Here is a 17077-nt window from a genome sequence, read left to right on the forward strand (position 1 = left end):
CTGTTTCTTCTCCATCAGCTCACCTGTCAGTGTGGGACAGAGTAGCAGTCACATCATGGCGTCACATGAAAAACAGTTCAATGTGAACACAAGACAGCAGGGAGTTTACTGTGCGACACCAAGTACGCGTACATGGTTGTTAAAATTTATTGTTCGGCGGACATGTATGGCAGACGTCTGCTTCTAGTCTGTGTTGGGTCTGCCTCGAGTACGTGACCTATTGACCTGACATTCAATTGTGGACTGTCGGAGGAAGCCAGGACACCCAGAGAGATGGCAACAATCCAATCATCTACTTTACTGTGTTACCCTGGAAACAGCGTAAAAAGGTTTAAATACAATAAAAACATAGCCAGTTGGTAAAATGTAGTTTTAATTTCTTAATCTGGTTAAAGAAAGGAAACTTGGGTGGAAAAAAACATGCCTAAGATAAAATCAGAATATAGATTAAGAACTGTCATTTTGTGTTTCTTCACCTTCTCAGGGTTTTACAAATTGCCAAGTCATCCTTACTAAGGTCTACACTATGTGGGATCTGAACATGAATATTCATATCGTTCATGAATCCTCTGCTAAAACTATGGTTTGAATTCCTGTTTTATATTGTTACAGTACAAATGGCTGGATTTGTACTGTAATTAAATTACAAACAAGTGAACAATTTACTATCTTTTGCTAACTTAGCACTTTTGGTAGCATTTGAATTTAATTAAGAATGTCAGATAACTCAATATAAATGCCTGCTACACTTAAGTACAATGGATTCTTGGCATCCACAGGTTGGCACCAGAGGTACCCTTGAGCTAAGATCCAAACATATTTGACACCCCCTGTGTATAGCTGCTATTTTAATATTTCATACACCTTAATAAGTACATGATATATACCTTAATAAGCACTGATATTCTCCAGGCTCATACTACACCTCCATTGAAATGTCTGCATTTGTTTTGAACTTTATGTGGTTGGGGTCATTTTTGACCCAGCTTTTAGAAAATGGTTTGAAAACAATAATTAATGTCCAAACTGAAACTCATCACTTCACTGACACTTTTAGCCATCAGGCCACTGACAACAAGCTCTTCTCCCTTTCATAGCTCTATTCAGGGCTTCTCTTTTCACCTCTTGCTAAACTAAAGAACATAACCAGACATGCTTGAGATGCATGCAAAATTCCAGGTAGACCCTGGAAAGGTTGCCAGTCAATCACAGGACAACACAAACACACAGGACATAAGATCGTCCATGCACATACCCACTCCTAGGGACCGTTTAGAGTGACCTATTGACCTGACATCCATGTTTTGGACTGTTAGTGGAAGCAGGGCTCCCCAGAGAGAAAACATGCTATGAACAAACTGCATTCTTGTCATAAGACAACAATCCCAACAGCCACTCTACCAAAAGGTTAAAATATGATTTTAAAAAAGTATTCCATTGGTCAAATGTTGTTTAAATTAAGGAGTCTTAGGTGAGAAAAACATCAGAGATAAAATCAGAATATAAATGAAGAACTGTCATTTTGTGTTTCTTCACCTTCTCAGGGTTTTACAAGCTGCTAAGTCATCCTTACTAAGGTCTACACTATGTGGTATCTACACATGCATATTCAAATCGTTCATGAATTCTCTGCAAAAACTGTGTTTAAATTTTGGTAATATATTCTTTTACACTTTAAAAAATATTAACTTAAAAAATTAATCAGCCACTTTAGTTAATTTTGATTCATATGATTAATATCCCAATGGCTTTGTGTTGCTTTGTATTTTAAGCCTTAAAATCAGCTCTTGATCAAAAAACTGAATCAGTTAACTTCTAAGTCACTTTCCTTTGCTACCTAACAAACTGGAATAAGATGGTAAAACAGAACCGTTTGAAGATTTTCTGTTTCAGAGCCCAACCTCACTGACAGCACTTCTACAAGTCATTAATGATACTTTCATGACCTAAGATAATGATCTTGTGTCTCTACTTGTCCTGTTGGATCTCTGTGCTGCTTTTGATCCAGTGGATCACAATATTCTCTTGAGTAAGCTGCAGGGATCAAAGGAACTTCATTAGGCGATTTTAGTTTATATTTAACAGGCAGGTTCCAATTTGGTTGTATAAATAATGAGTTAGATGTGGAGTACAACAGAGTTCAGTGCTAGGCCTGTTCAAATGCTGTATTCAACTTTGAGAATAATTCAAGAGCATTGAATACATTCACATTGTTTTATTGTTGGTTCTAAGATAAAGATCCACACAATTAATAAAAATTCCCTTCTCACCCTCCGTGGGTGGTCTCTCTCTCTCTCTCTCTCTCTCTCTCTCTCTCTCTCTCTCCTTCATCCTCTGAGCTCGGGTCCTCTACCAGAGGCCTGGGAGCTTGAGGTTCTCCGCCAGTATCTTGGCTGTGCCTAGAACTGCACATTTCTGGACTGAGATGTCTGATGTTGTTCCTGGGATCTGTTTGAGCCACTGCTCCAGTTTGGGGGTGACTGCCCCGAGGGCCCCGATGACCACAGGCACCACTGTGGTCTTCACCTTCCAGGCCTTCTCCAGTTCCTCTCTGAGGCCCTGGTATTTCTCCAGTTTCTCCTTTTTCCTGATGTTGTGGTCACTTGGTATTGCTACATCCACCACAACGGCTTTCCTCTGCTCTTTATCCACCACCACAATGTCCGGTTGGTTCTCCATTACCATCTTGTCTGTCTGGATCTGGAAGTCCCACAGGATCTTAGCTTGGTCATTCTCCATCACCTTTGGGGGTGTTCCCCACTTTGACCTCGGGGCTTCCAGTCCATATTCTGCACAGATGTTCCTGTACACTATGCCCGCCACTTGGTTATGTCGTTCCATGTACGCTTTCCCTGCCAACATCTTGCACCCTGCTGTTATGTGCTGGACTGTCTCAGAGGCCTCCTTGCACAACCTACACCTTGGGTCTTGTCTGGTGTGGTAGATCTGAGCCTCTATTGCTCTGGTGTTTAGGGCCTGTTCCTGGGCGGCCAGGATGAGGGCCTCTGTGCTGTCCTTGAGTCCAGCTTTCTCCAGCCATTGGTAGGATTTCCTGATATCAGCCACTTCAGTTATCTATAATTCATAATCATTTCAGTGCTCTAAATGCACCACAGGCATATCCTAACAAGAAAAGTCTGGATGAAGTTTAAGTTCCTGGGATTCAGATGCTCTGATCCTATCAGACCATCTGAAACCAACTAACTGTTTTCAACACTTAACTTCAACCTCAGTAACCAGGCCTTCTAAAGACCTTAGTGGTGTTATCTTTGTCCAGATTGTATCTTTGACGGAGTCCTTTAAATCACACCAGTTCAATCAGTTAAATGAATCAACCGCTTAAGTAAGATAACAGACTGCCTTGGTGACGGTTATCTCAAGTTTCCTGAAATCCAATGATTTGTCTCCTCTGGTAAAATAAAAATGATCATGGCTTCTTGAGGTCTGATGATGATTAAGCTACTAAAATGTGAAGGTATTAATACATGTAATGACCAGTTGGTTGATAACTCAATACCCTTTTACATTGCATTTCTAAAATCAATCATTCAACTCCTGTAAGTCAGTATATGCCCCAGTGACTGCAAACACAGCATGGGGTCTGTGTGAACAGGATTTCATGTGTTTCATTAGAATGAAATGTAGCAACAATTCATACATCTTGGGTTAGCCTGAAAATGGCAACATAGGCCATTTTCACCTCAAACTAAATCCATTAGACAGTTTCCAAAAACCAAAATGGTGAAATATTATTGAGCTAATTTGTGAACAATGTTGATAGATATATTTTGGGAAATCTGCCAGAAGACTCTAATGGTTGTAAGAGTGGAAAGATGACTGCAGCTCAGTTCTCTGCTGCACCAAAGCCACCCTTCTCGGTATTAAAGTCACTCGTTAAGCCAACACTTCTTCTTTTCTGTCCTTTTTCTGGTGGTGGTTGAAGAACCTGTTAAAGCTGGACAGTTTTTATTATGATGTTCACTTTGGGATTTGCAGGTTGCATCTTGGACTCTGGTTGACCTTTGAGTCTCACATCTTTAACCCAGATTGAGAAAGGAAAATGCTATTTTTTGAGTTTTGATCACAAAGGAAGTTTGGGGTGTCTGTTAAAGTCTGAAGATGTCTGGTGGGGTAGAGGGAATGATTTGGAGAAACTGGGGGATTAATGGTTGGTTATTCTGGCTAAAACCAGGATGTTGTTGTGATCTTCATTGTCTTTTGTTGATAGTCTCATTCTACTGGTGAATGGTCCGACTTTGCTCCATCTCATCATTCACATCTGAAGCTCAGCTCATGCTGGTACTGGTTGCTACTCTTATGTCTGATTACATCTTTGTCAGAGACGGTTTTTGCTGAGCTGCAGAAATAAAAACAAAAAGGAGCTTTTAGCAACACCAAAGCCCTTTGTGGATAGTCCAAGTTTAGCTTCTAAAAGACAAAAGTATAATGGAAACACAAACATTTCATCATAACATTTTAAGTTAGTTTACATGCATAAAACAGAACCACATTTTTACATGAAATAGCATACCACAATTACCAGCACCATCTGCTGTTCATACCTCATACTGCACCCTTCTGCAAGAAGCACACTTAATATTCTCTTATAACATTTCTCTAGTTTGAAACGTTGAATAGAGGAAATTTTGAGGCTTTGCCTTCAATCAATCTCTTCAAGTTTAAATCTTGTACAAACCATGGACAGTTTTTCTGGACATTTCTGATTTAGAGATGTGTAATAAATGTTCTCTTAGTATTGTCTCTTAAGAACAATGTTAAGAAAATAACATGGATGATAAGAGAACCATATTGTTGGAAATCACCTCGGCTTTTATCCAATTCATGGGTTTGGCAACATGGCGAAAGTAGCGACCGTTGATTGGAGTCCAGCCAGAAGGACAACAATTAAATCTCTGGAGCAGGACAAGTCGTTCTGATGGCAAACTAATGGAGACTTTTAGTTACAAGGCGTATGTGGCATGAATCCCAGTGACTTCTGTGCAGACCAAAACCATGAGGTATGTACTTTGCAAGGAGTAGTGAAGATATTAAGATAAGTCTGTAAAATAATCTGAAGATAAAGTTTGTATTATGTTTTAGGAAAGTATACTACAAGAAGATATGTCATATTTACTGTGGATTCGATGACAAAAACACCAACTAATCTTTAGTTTAAAATATGTACAGAGACAGCTGTGGATATCTGTGTTTTATTAACTTTACCAGGGCTTTATAATTAATAAATACTCATGATCAGCAATGGTCAGAGCCATGGAGAAAATAAGGAGGAACACGGCCAACAACTTCAAGTTTGAGATGAAGTGAAGAAGCTGAAGACAAGTCAAAATAAAGCATACATGTTAAGAAATTGCAAACAATAGCACAAAAAAGATGTGCAGAAATTTGAACAGCAAACCTGATGAAGAGTGATCTGTCTTCCTAGCCAGGAGGCAGCTTCAGCCTTCACTGCAGAATCACTGGATACTTATAGAGCTTCTGATCTTGACACAAAGCAAAAATTTGCATTATCTTTGAAAAAAGTGTAGAGAAAAACAGACTACCGACAAATGGTTAACAATCAAGACTGTCAAAGCAAGAGGAAATTATATACATGGAAATTCCTCAGAATTGTACGCAAACATATCTTTCCTCATCATTCACAGCCAAACAAAACCACACCTTCCATTTGTGCTGTTATGGCTCTGACAGTTGTAGTAAAAAGGTAAAATGCTGTTACAGCAGCACCATGAAAGTTTAGCAACTAAGGCCTAAGCTTTGACACTTCTGGTTAACCATTTGTCAGTAGTCTGTTTTTCTGTGCACTTTTTTCAAAGATAATGCAAATCTTTGCATCCATTAACAGTCATAAATGCTATTTTTCTTTGTAGTGTTTGTTTATCTTTCAGTTTCAATTTAGAACACAAAAAGCAGATAAACTGTTTAGACCACATGTGTCAAACTCAAGGCCCGCAGGCCACATGTGGCCCGCCATGTCATTTTATGTGCCCCCCCCCAGCATTTTATAGGGCCATGATTGATTTAAAATAGGTTTTGAGCACGAATTGACTACAAACTACATCTCCCACAATGCATTCCGATTGTTACCAGCTAACATTACGGCTTCTCGCCACTAGAGAGCAGCAGAGTCACCTCAAGCTGCTTATTGATTTTCCCAGTGAATAAAACTGAGACATCGACTAGCTAACATCAAAAGGTCCAAGAAAAGAAAAATCGATTCACAAGTAAGACTGTGAATGAAGATGTGTGTGAGTTGGTGTCAGGGGGGCAGGTCGCGCTAGACTTTTTTTTGTTATTCTTAACTTGACCGACAACATAAAAAAAATCGGTCATGTACTATTTTTATCCGTGAAATTACAATCATATTAACATCGGCTATTTAGCCGCATTTTATGCGGTTTAGTTAATATTCGCTGTGAATCCAGATCCCATCACAAATTAAGCAGATACATGTATCTACATTTTCTCGTAGTGACAAAAACCACTGACTGAGGCCCCAATAACTTTTAATAAATTAAATTGAGCGACTTCACTTAAATTAGTGTCGCTGTCCTCCAGAACGTCTCTGCTAATGACATCTTCAATATATTTTTTGTATCCCAGGCTTAGTTTATGGACTGAACAGACAGAAACAGTTACCATTATACATTTTGGACTGTTGATTTTATTTTTGAACCATTTTTAATTGTAAAGTGTTTTTATTTTTGAAACCTTATTTATTGTAGTGTTGATTTTATTTTTGAACCATTTTTAATTGTAAAGTGTTGATTTTATTTTTGAAACCTTATTTATTGTAGTGTTGATTTTATTTTTGAACCTTTTTAATTGTAAAGTGTTGATTTTATTTTTGAAACCTTATTTATTTTGAAGTATTGATTTTATTTTTGAACCCTTATTTATTTTGAAGTGTTGATTGTCTGAAAGACCTTAGACACGAAGTGACCAGTACGGGATTTGAACCGATGACCTCAGCATTACCAGCACCGTGCTCTAACCTGCTGAGCTAACTCACCTACCTTACAAACTGTTGAGTTTCCATGGATTTAAGAAGAACTTACATGATCTTACCACAATGAAGATTTGATAAAAGTGCTTATATTCTAATGTTTTTCAAAACAACATACATCATATTTTATTTTCCAGAGATTTTGTATTTTGAAGTGTTGATATTATTTTTGAACCATTTTTAATTTTCAAGTGTTGATTGTATTTCAGAGATATTTTTTATTTTAATGTGTTAATTTTATTTTTTAACCATTTTTTATTTGTAAGTATTGATTTTATTTTTTAGCCATTTAGCCAAGTCTCTGTAGAACCATTTGTCTCTGCTAATGACATTTTCAATACATTTTTTGATCCCAGGCTTAGTTTATGGACTGTAATGTGAAATTAGGCACAAGTATAAGTCTGACAGTTTGTTCACCAAGTTACTGTGCTCTCTGAGAGGATCTGTGGAATAAGTATTTGACATTGTTCCATGCCCATTGTTGACGTTAGTCTCTTAACAAAATGTGGCTCATCTACCAGGACCACTGTAAAGAGCATGAGTTTCTGTAGTGTAGTGGTTATCACATTTGCTTTACATGCAAAAGGTCTCTGGTTCAAAACCAGACAGAAACAGATTTTGCATGTTCTATTCATTACAGGTGTTTACTAAAGGTCAACAAGGGCTCTATGGTGTCATGGTCTGTACTCTGAATCCAGGCATCTGAGTGCAAACCTCAGTTGAAATTTTCATGCGTTGCATCTCACATCATCAACTTCGGAACCTCAAACTGAAACAAGGCAGAGAAGTTCAGTTCCTGTAGTGTAGTGGTTATCACGTTGGCTTTACATGCAAAAGGTTTCTGGTTCAAAACCAGACAGAAACAGATTTTGCATGTTCTATTCATCACAGGTGTTTACTAAAGGTCAACAAGGGCTCTGTCGTGTCATGGTCTGTACTCTGAATCCAGGCATCTGAGTGCAAACCTCAGTTGAAATTTTCATGCGTTGCATCTCACATCATCAACTTCGGAACCTCAAACTGAAACAAGGCAGAGAAGTTGAGTTACTGTAGTGTAGTGGTTATCGCGTTGGTTTACATGCAAAAGGTCTCTGGTTCAAAACCAGACAGAAACAGATTTTGCATGTTCTATTCATTACAGGTGTTTACTAAAGGTCAACAAAGGCTCTGTGGTGTCATGGTCTGTACTCTGAATCCAGGCATCTGAGTGCAAACCTCAGTTGAAATTTTCATGCGTTGCATCTCACATCATCAACTTCGGAACCTCAAACTGAAACAAGGCAGAGAAGTTCAGTTCCTGTAGTGTAGTGGTTATCACGTTGGCTTTACATGCAAAAGGTTTCTGGTTCAAAACCAGACAGAAACAGATTTTGCATGTTCTATTCATCACAGGTGTTTACTAAAGGTCAACAAGGGCTCTGTGGTGTCATGGTCTGTACTCTGAATCCAGGCATCTGAGTGCAAACCTCAGTTGAAATTTTCATGCGTTGCATCTCACATCATCAACTTCGGAACCTCAAACTAAAACAAGGCAGAGAAGTTCAGTTCCTGTAGTGTAGTGGTTATTACGTTTGCTTTTCACGCAAAAGGTCTCTGGTTCGAAACTAGACAGAAATGGTTTTTGTAGGTTATGCATCTCTTGGGGTGCAGTGAGACAACAAGAGCCTTCCTCTTTGGTGATGGTTCATTTGCCAATCGACTTCAATGTAGGCTTCTTTGAAATCAAAGCTACTTTACTTCAATTACCAATTGGCAGTTCTATGGCGTAATGCACGTGTCAAACATGCATTACACCATCAGAGACCATGAGATGATATTGGAATGTTTTTAATGAATTGGTTTCAGTTGCCTCTGAGACTAAATCTTTGCTTAAATATGTCTGCCCATGTGACTTGTTTTTATTATTTGCTTGCTCACCTTTAAACACTGATTTAAATATTGTAATTTTTAAACTGAGCAGTAATTTTATATCCATGGAAACTCAAATGTAATATTTAAAACTTCAATACATAAAATCAGTTATTTGACAATATGAGGTGGTGTTTAATTTATTTTTAACATTATATTTTTATACATTTATGCTAGGGGTGCCCAAGTCTAGTTTTCCAGAGCTACAATCTGCAGCTTTAGATGGATTCCTTCTCTAACACACCTGGACTAATGACTCATTATAAGCCTCTACAGAACTGAATGAGGGAAGTCAACCTTTTGTCTGCGGTGTGTTTTAGCAGGGATTCACTTCTTATTTGTACCGTCAGTGCGGCCCGTTGAGGGGGGCCAATATGCTGAAGTGGCCCTTGGTGAAATTGACTGACACCCCTGGTTTAGACTAAGCACAGTAAATGCTGTTTGCTTCTTTCTCATCCTCACAAACTGACTGTAAAGTGAGACTAGTGAGGGAAACCAGGACACCTTCATGACCTATGAAGGAGCTACAACAGGTACCTTCCTATGGTGTTGGTGTCGCTACCGACCCCATTTACTTTTAACAAAGTACCACATGAAATTTGTTTATTGCATTAACATTTCTTGACTTTGTCAGAAAGCTCTGTATTGACAAAATTTTAAAATACTCTGGTAATGTTAAATTGCTTGGCTTTCTTGACCAAGAGCTGATTGTTTTTAAAGTTGTAAAAATGGCAACACAGAGTTATTGGGATACTAATTGAATTCATCAAAATTAGCTCTGAAGTGGCTGATTCATTTTGTAAGTTAATATTTTTGAAACCATGAAATAATATATTACTGAAATTCAAAATGTAGTTTTTGCAACGAATTCATGAACGATATGAATATGCATGTTTAGATACCACATAGTGTAGACCTTAGTAAGGATGACTTAGCAATTTGTAAAACCCTGAGAAGGTGAAGAAACACAAAATGACAGTTCCGAATTTATATTCTGACTTTATCTCATTTTTTTCACCCAAGACTCCTTATTTTATTGTCAGATTAAGAAAATTTAAACTACATTTTAACAATGGAACAAAATGGAAGAGTTTTTTTTTTTTAGTTTAACCTTTTGATGTGTCTTGGTGGGTCGCGCAGTAGAAGAGTCGTTGGGATTGTTGTCTTGTGACAACAGGTTCTACATAACATGTTCTCTCTGGAAACCCTGGATTCAGCCTCTTCTTTCAGCTGCCTGTTCGTCAGTGATCTCCATCTCATCATTCACATCTGAAGCTCAGCTCATGCTGGTACTAGTTGCTACTCTTATGTGTGTTTACATCTTTGTCAGAGGCTGTTTTCACTGAGCTTCAGATATAGAAAAGGAATGGAGTATTTAGCAACACCAGAGCTCTTTATGGATAGTCCTAGTTTAGCCTCTAAAAGACAAAAGTATAATGGAAAGTATAACTTTAGAAAACATTTTTATTTAGTGGGCTTGTGTATAACATCAACACATTTTTACATGAAATGCAATACCACAATTACCAGCACCATCTGCTGTTCATACTTCATACTGCACCGTTCTGCAAGAAGCACACTTAATAGTCTCTTAACATTTTTTAGGGTTACAGGATAGATGGTTATAAATGTTGAAACACCATAAAGGGAAACATGCAGATATCAGGCAAACATTTAAAATAATTGTTTATTGTTCACTTGTCTACCTGCCTTTACATTGAAGAGGCAGGTAACAAGAAACATAAAATATTAAAACATTAAAATGCAGCTTGTTGGATTTTCTTGATAAACTGTTAAAAAGGAGCCTCAGGTTGAAAAACAAACAGATAAAATGAATTCAGACCTGGTGTTTCTTCCCCTTCTGAAGGTTTTTCCAAATTGCCAAGTCATCCTTACCAAGGTCTACACTATGTGGTATCTAAATATGCATATTCAAAAAGTTTGAGTCTTGGCAAGAATTGCACCCTTTAGATCTCAGTAAGATATTCTGTCATGTTTTCAAAAACATTAACTTGTAAAATGAAACAGCCAACTGCATTGATGAATTTGACTAACGTCAGCAGATTTGAGTGTTATTTACTTAAAAATCAGCTCTTAATCAAGAAAACCAAACTAGTTACAAAATTATAGCTGAACTTCCATCCATGTCTAACAAACTTTGCATTAAGATAAAGTTACACAGAATCCATGTGTTTAAAGATTTTCAACATTTCTCAGGGTTGGATCATATCTGAACATGAGATGTTCAACATATTGATCTAATACTGTCCTTTTGAGAGTAAGATCCTCCAATTTATACAGAAATATTATATATTAAGAGCAAGTTCTTTATTTTAAGAACTAGTATATTATATTTTTGAAAACAAAAGCTTCAGAAACCGAAAAGGCACAGAAAATAAACCACACCATCTTGTTTTGATTCCTGTTTGATTTCTGCTAAGCCACAGAACAGAACAAAGTTTTGCTTAGATGATCCTTTATTATAACTCAGTCTGATCTTATTACAGAGACAATCCAGATGTTTGTCGCTTCATTTCTTAGGTTGTGTTAAAAAGAGAAATTATAAGTATATGCATCTATTATATGCATCTTTGCATTAAAGGAAAAAAAAAACAGGTAAACTCCTAGCATTCATCCTCCACTGGTTTTAAACACCAGGCCTCTTTGGGAACCTCAACGTTTTCTGATCGTCTTGCTGCAGACAGAAGGCCGAGGATCAGCACAGTTCAAGTCATCCCAGAACTTTTTATCTAGGAGCAAGAAAATAAATTAAACATCACATAATAAAAACCATCCAACACTATATGATAAAAATGATTGGAAAGGTTGATCAACTAAAACGTTTTGCCTTTTTATTTAAGCTTGTGCTGTTAATTCAGTAGCTGAGTTTACAGTTAAACTAAGATGTTTAGATAACCAGCAACAGAGTCCTGATACCACCTGAAAAAAATTAAAAAAAGAAAAAAAATCAGACCTCTGTGGTATTTTGCTTTACCCGTCCAGTTCATCTGCAAACAGTGCTGGTTTCCTCTGTAATTATTAGATTCTTTTGGACACCAGTTGGTGTAGCTCATCGGTCTTCCATCGCTCCAAAACCAAATCTTCTCCTGCAAGACAAAGTTCAGCAGATGACTCGTTTCATAAAATACTTAAAATAAAGTGTACTGGCAAAAATACCTGCTGTGCATCAGAGCTTCCAATCCACGATTTGGTCTGACGACTTGCTTTAAATATCAGAGCCTGAATTCGACGGTACTTGTTCTTATTATGAACTGATGTGAGGTTTGCCCCCATCTTCAGACAGTTTTTCTACAGATAAACACGTAACAATTAGCTTAAGAAGTAGTTGGACTTTGTTGCATAACTGTGAAATAAAAGAGACCAAAAGAGAAAAAGAGCACAATGTGTTTGAAATCACCTCGGCTGTAGCCCAACTCCTGCGTCTGGAAACTTAGCGGAAGCAGCGATTCTTGGTCCGAGTCCAGCCAGAAGGACAATAAATGGATCTCTGGTGCAAGTCAACTTGGTCTAATAAACAAATGCAGAGTTCAGATCAAGTGGTGCATGTGGCATTAGTTTTATAAAGATCTTATTTTATGACGGGCTATAACATTAAAATGATGTCATTAAATTTATTACAAAAGATAAATCCTTCAAGGACGACATAACAGTGACATGCAAACCAAAGCTATGTGTGCTTTGCAATGAGCAGTGGAGACATTAAGAAATCTATTAAATAATCTGAGGATAAAGTATGTGATATGTTTTAATAAAGTTTACTACAAGCAGATGTAAGCATCAAATTTGCTATGGATTAGATTCAGCGTCGCACTCAGGAAATAAAAGAACATGACAGAGAAATCATAAGGGACAGCTGTGGATATTTTAAACTGGAGTTAGTGTGTTTGTATTCTAGTCATTTTATGGTTGGGGTTCTGACTGAGCACTCAGGAAATAAACCGACAAACACCCACTGACCATCATCAGGGACAGCTGTGGATATTTAAAACAGGAATTAGTGCATTTGTGTTTGTCACTTTATATTTAATGCATACTCACGATCAGCAATGGTCTGAGCCATCATGGAAAAGACCAGGAGGAACACAGCCGACGACTTCATGATGGAGATTTACAAGCTGAAGTCGAGTCAAAATGAATCATACATGTTAAGGAAATTCAATCAACGTTGAAGAAAAAGATGAGCAGAAATTTGATTAGCAAACCTGATGCAGGATGATCCGTCTTCTTAGACAGCCTTTAGTCTTCACTGCAGAATCACTGGATACTTAAAGAGCTTCTAATCTTGCCCCAACATGGGGCAATTCTGCAGAAATTTCACAGAACTGCCCTGCATAAACATGCAGTTTATACCTCGCCTCATCATTTACCATCAGCCAAAATCAAACCTCATCATGGCGGTGATGGTTGCAGCAAGAAGGGTTTTGGCAATTATGTTACATGAAAAATGACTGATGGTGTAGCGACTAAGGCTTTAATGCTGCTAGTTAGTTTGTTGGGTTTTTCCCTACATGCACTTCACAGTGCAGAACTTTGCTTCCACTAATATTCAAAAGTGATTTTTCTTAGCATTTTTTTAATCTTTCAATTTACATTTAAAACAAAAAGCAGATATACTGTTCAGGCCAAGCACAGCAGTCACTTAGTCCTCATCAGGTTGTCCTCAATCTGAGTGACCGTGAAAGAGCAAGACTAGAGAGGAAACGGGACTCGTAACCATGAGCTCCAAGTTTCAGCAGCTGGCATTGGAGGGACTCTGCATACAACTGTTGCCTGGATTTTTCACAAAGCGTCATGGTAAAGCAGCAATGAGGAAGTCACTGTTGAAGAAACACACCACGGCTCGACTAGAGTTTGCCAGGTGGAAGAAAATTCTTTGGTCTGATGAGATGAAAATGGCGCTTCTTGCTATTAGATGGGAAGCTCATCACTCTGCTGGATTCTACTATCGATTCTGACCCGACTCCTCTGAGTTGTTCCTCTTACAGCCCTGTCCAGACAGACCATACTAGATGCATCCACAAAGCTTTTTTGTCATTTATGCTCTGCGTTGACATGATTCTGCAGTTTTCTGAGATCATTTATTCAAACTGGTGACTGGAGAACATATTTCAATGTATAAGTCGCACCTTAGCATTGCAGCTCCATTTCTCTAAGAAACCTGCGTACACATCACTCCATGAGGTAAAAACTTCACAGGTTCAGATTTAAATCTAGAAGTGCAGCCATCTTAAGCAAAACAATGTAGTAGGAATGTGATGTAAAAGAAATCCACAAGAGTTGTTTTTCTTTTGCCTCAGAGGTTTAAGAACAGAACAAATTACTTTGTATGAACAATTTATTTGGCACAGATGATTTAAGAAATACATTTTGATTATAAGTTAGCTGAGGAACTAGTTCAGCATCGTTTCCCCTCAATTCATAAATGTATACCCACAATGAAAATCAACCCCCCCCTCATCACTGATTTCCAGAGAAAAGTAAACCTTAAAAGTTACAATATATCCATCATATCCTACTTAAGTCTTTTTTCATGCATAGATGAACTGAAGTTGCAGGCAGCAGCTTCAGAAAGTCGAGTCGTGAGGCTCTTTCCTCCTCCGATTCTCTGAGGCCATGTTGGTTCATCCATGTGCCAACAAATAGCTGAGAGAGATGGAGTTTAAAATCACCTGACTGAACATGAGAGATAATGTGGTGTTTTTGTGACTTACCGATCAAACGTATCAACCATGGTCTGGAAAATGCTGCCCAGGAACAGCATGAAACCAAGCACAGGCGGAACAAAAAATACTGAGTGCCAGAAAAGGGAGGCTGTCAAAGAAGAAAACAAGTTATACGTTTCACTTATGACATGGGAAAAGTGTGTTGCTATAAGTGAAACAAAAAACAAACTTCTAGTGCAACTTGCACTTATCAAAATTATGGAATCAACAAGCTGAAAAGTTATTCAGTTAAAGTTAAATATTGATATCCAGGTCCAATACTCAGTCACTTTTTGCCTAAATGCTCCGAGACCTTCAGGGTGCACAATTAAATTTTACTTTTAATTCAACATTAAATACAGTGAAATAGGAAGTATAGTTTTCAGTGTCATTATTGGGTTGAAACAGGAACATTGAAACGTACCAATGGTGCTTTCACGTCTTCCAAATCTACTGATTTCATAAACTAGCATCCGCACAAGGAGCAACATGGCCGTCATCGACACAACCATAAGCAGCGCAAGGAAGATGATGTGAAGGCAAAAGACCACAGTAGAAACTGCAAAGAAAACAAAACCAGGAGATTTTATATACAAAGCCCTCAAGACAATTTAGAATTGGTCATGCAAGAAAAAAATATTCTGATATGTGTTTTATAATGTAAAGCCAGAAAATGAATCCACAAAGTGTGAAAGAGACATTTGAAACTAAATATTTGTTTATACCAAAAACATGTATACTCCTTTTTCACAATATCAATAAAATTCCAGAAGGATGAGTTTTTATCCCAAACGTTTGCCTCAGTAGTCGAAAGGATCACATTTGAACTGTAATGTTGACGAGGAGAACTCTTACCAGAGAGCAATTCGTCAACTCTATCCATTGCATCTTTTGCTTTAATATCAGAACATTACAAACATGATCACTCTTCTGCATCTTTTGTTTGCATTCTCTGGTATTTTTCATTATGATGAAGACAAAAATTTGGCTTTACTTTAAGTGTCTGTCTTGCTTTTCAGGCATACATGCCAACACCTGGATGTGCACAGAGAAAGATGAACGGCTTGAAACCACCGTAACCAAGAGCAACAAAGGACATGCGGACGTGGCTTTGGACGGCCACCGACAATAGACAAGGTACTGCTCAAAGCCAACATGCTCAATGAAAGGCCACCAGCAAAGAGCATGAAGCAAGCAGCAGTTGGTGGAACATGTTCTTCTTTCTCCAAGTCCAACAGTCATGTAGTTGTGTTATTGTGGTCAGTTATGTGCACCATTGTCAGATGTTGGACATCTAAAAACATCAGCAGCTTAGTGAACGCTGTTAAAGCCAGACAAAAGGACTGTAAACAAAAGAACATTAATCTCTCAGGAGACAGTGGGTGTTGCCCGATACTGATCCTAAAATAGCCTGTGAAAGTTTGTCTTCACAAAACTAAAATTTACACAGTTGCTGTCAGAACAGTCAACAACCAGGTAAATTGCACCAGCTAATAAATGATGAATATCCAGTCAAAATATGTCTGAGGAAAAATGAACCTGACATTTAAATCCTTTTTATTAGTGTTTTCTCTTCCTAACAGCAATGAAGAACATTCCCACCACAACATGGCTCTTCCACTGACATCAAGTCTGCTCCAGTAATGCAGACGATCATCTGTCTAAATCAGTGGATGTGTTGGTTTCAGCAGTTTGCTATGTGGAATTTATGTTGCTCCACAAACAGACAATTTTACTTTGTTAATGCAGTTTTAAGCAAGCAGAGCTTTTAAAGCAATATTAATATTTTTGCCTAATGTCACAGAGATAAATATAATTCCAAATCCGATGTCTCTGACAACAATTTGTACAACTTATATTTTGCAACAAAATGTCTCCTAAATCAATTGGCCTTAAAATGTTTTGAAATAACTTTAAACCTTGTTACACAATGCTGTTTTATGTTTTTTATACAAGGCTATTGTTGCTGAGAATCATGTGTTAAATATTTGCTTCCTTCATGAGCCAGTGTCTTTACTGAAATAGATTATTTATTGCCGTAAGACTTTGATTACTCTCTAAATTAGCACTGATATTAGTTCTTATTTGACCTGTATAAAGAGAGCAAAGAAGAGTTTGTTGTGTTAAAGTAGAGCAAATAAACATTTCTTCTAGATTATTCAAAGTTGTATAAATTAATGTTTTTTACCTTTGAACAACCAAAATTACAATCTTACCTGCAAATGTCATCTCAGAAGGCTTAGTTCAGAGTTTGCCTGTACACAAATCAAGCTTCCTTGTTAGTCAGTTGTTTCTCTTTCCTCTGTCCTTCAGACATATGACTGTGTTGATTAAGACAGCTGGGACAGCTAGTTTGCAGGAGGTGTCACAGCTGCTGCTGAGCTGCGACACCTCACACCTGATCATCATCACCTGATCTTCA

General features: G+C 37.7%; 1 protein-coding gene, 1 long non-coding RNA gene and 1 other non-coding gene across 3 annotated transcripts in view; 1 reads left to right on the forward strand and 2 right to left on the reverse strand.

Annotated features, from left to right (window-relative positions):
- The window catches only part of LOC148154337 (ladderlectin-like), a 78540-nt gene extending 65360 nt beyond the window's left edge, over positions 1–13180 (reverse strand). The window contains exon 1 of the mRNA XM_088015811.1: positions 13156–13180. The gene's annotated coding sequence lies outside the window, so the exon portion shown is untranslated. The remainder of the gene's footprint in view (positions 1–13155) is intronic.
- Positions 7566–7638, forward strand: trnav-uac (transfer RNA valine (anticodon UAC)). The gene has a single exon. It is a non-coding gene; the product is annotated as a tRNA-Val (tRNA).
- Positions 13181–14270: 1090 nt separating the features above from the next.
- Positions 14271–16985, reverse strand: LOC148154341 (uncharacterized). The gene is made up of 4 exons (XR_015766144.1): positions 16872–16985; positions 15080–15214; positions 14665–14764; positions 14271–14596 (listed from the first exon to the last, which is right to left on the reverse strand). It is a non-coding gene; the product is annotated as an uncharacterized LOC148154341 (long non-coding RNA).
- Between the last annotated feature and the right edge of the window lie 92 nt (positions 16986–17077).

Source organism: Poecilia mexicana, unplaced genomic scaffold (assembly GCF_051168715.1).
Source record: "Poecilia mexicana isolate PSO_F unplaced genomic scaffold, ASM5116871v1 scaffold_18, whole genome shotgun sequence".
Lineage (NCBI taxonomy): Eukaryota > Metazoa > Chordata > Actinopteri > Cyprinodontiformes > Poeciliidae > Poecilia > Poecilia mexicana.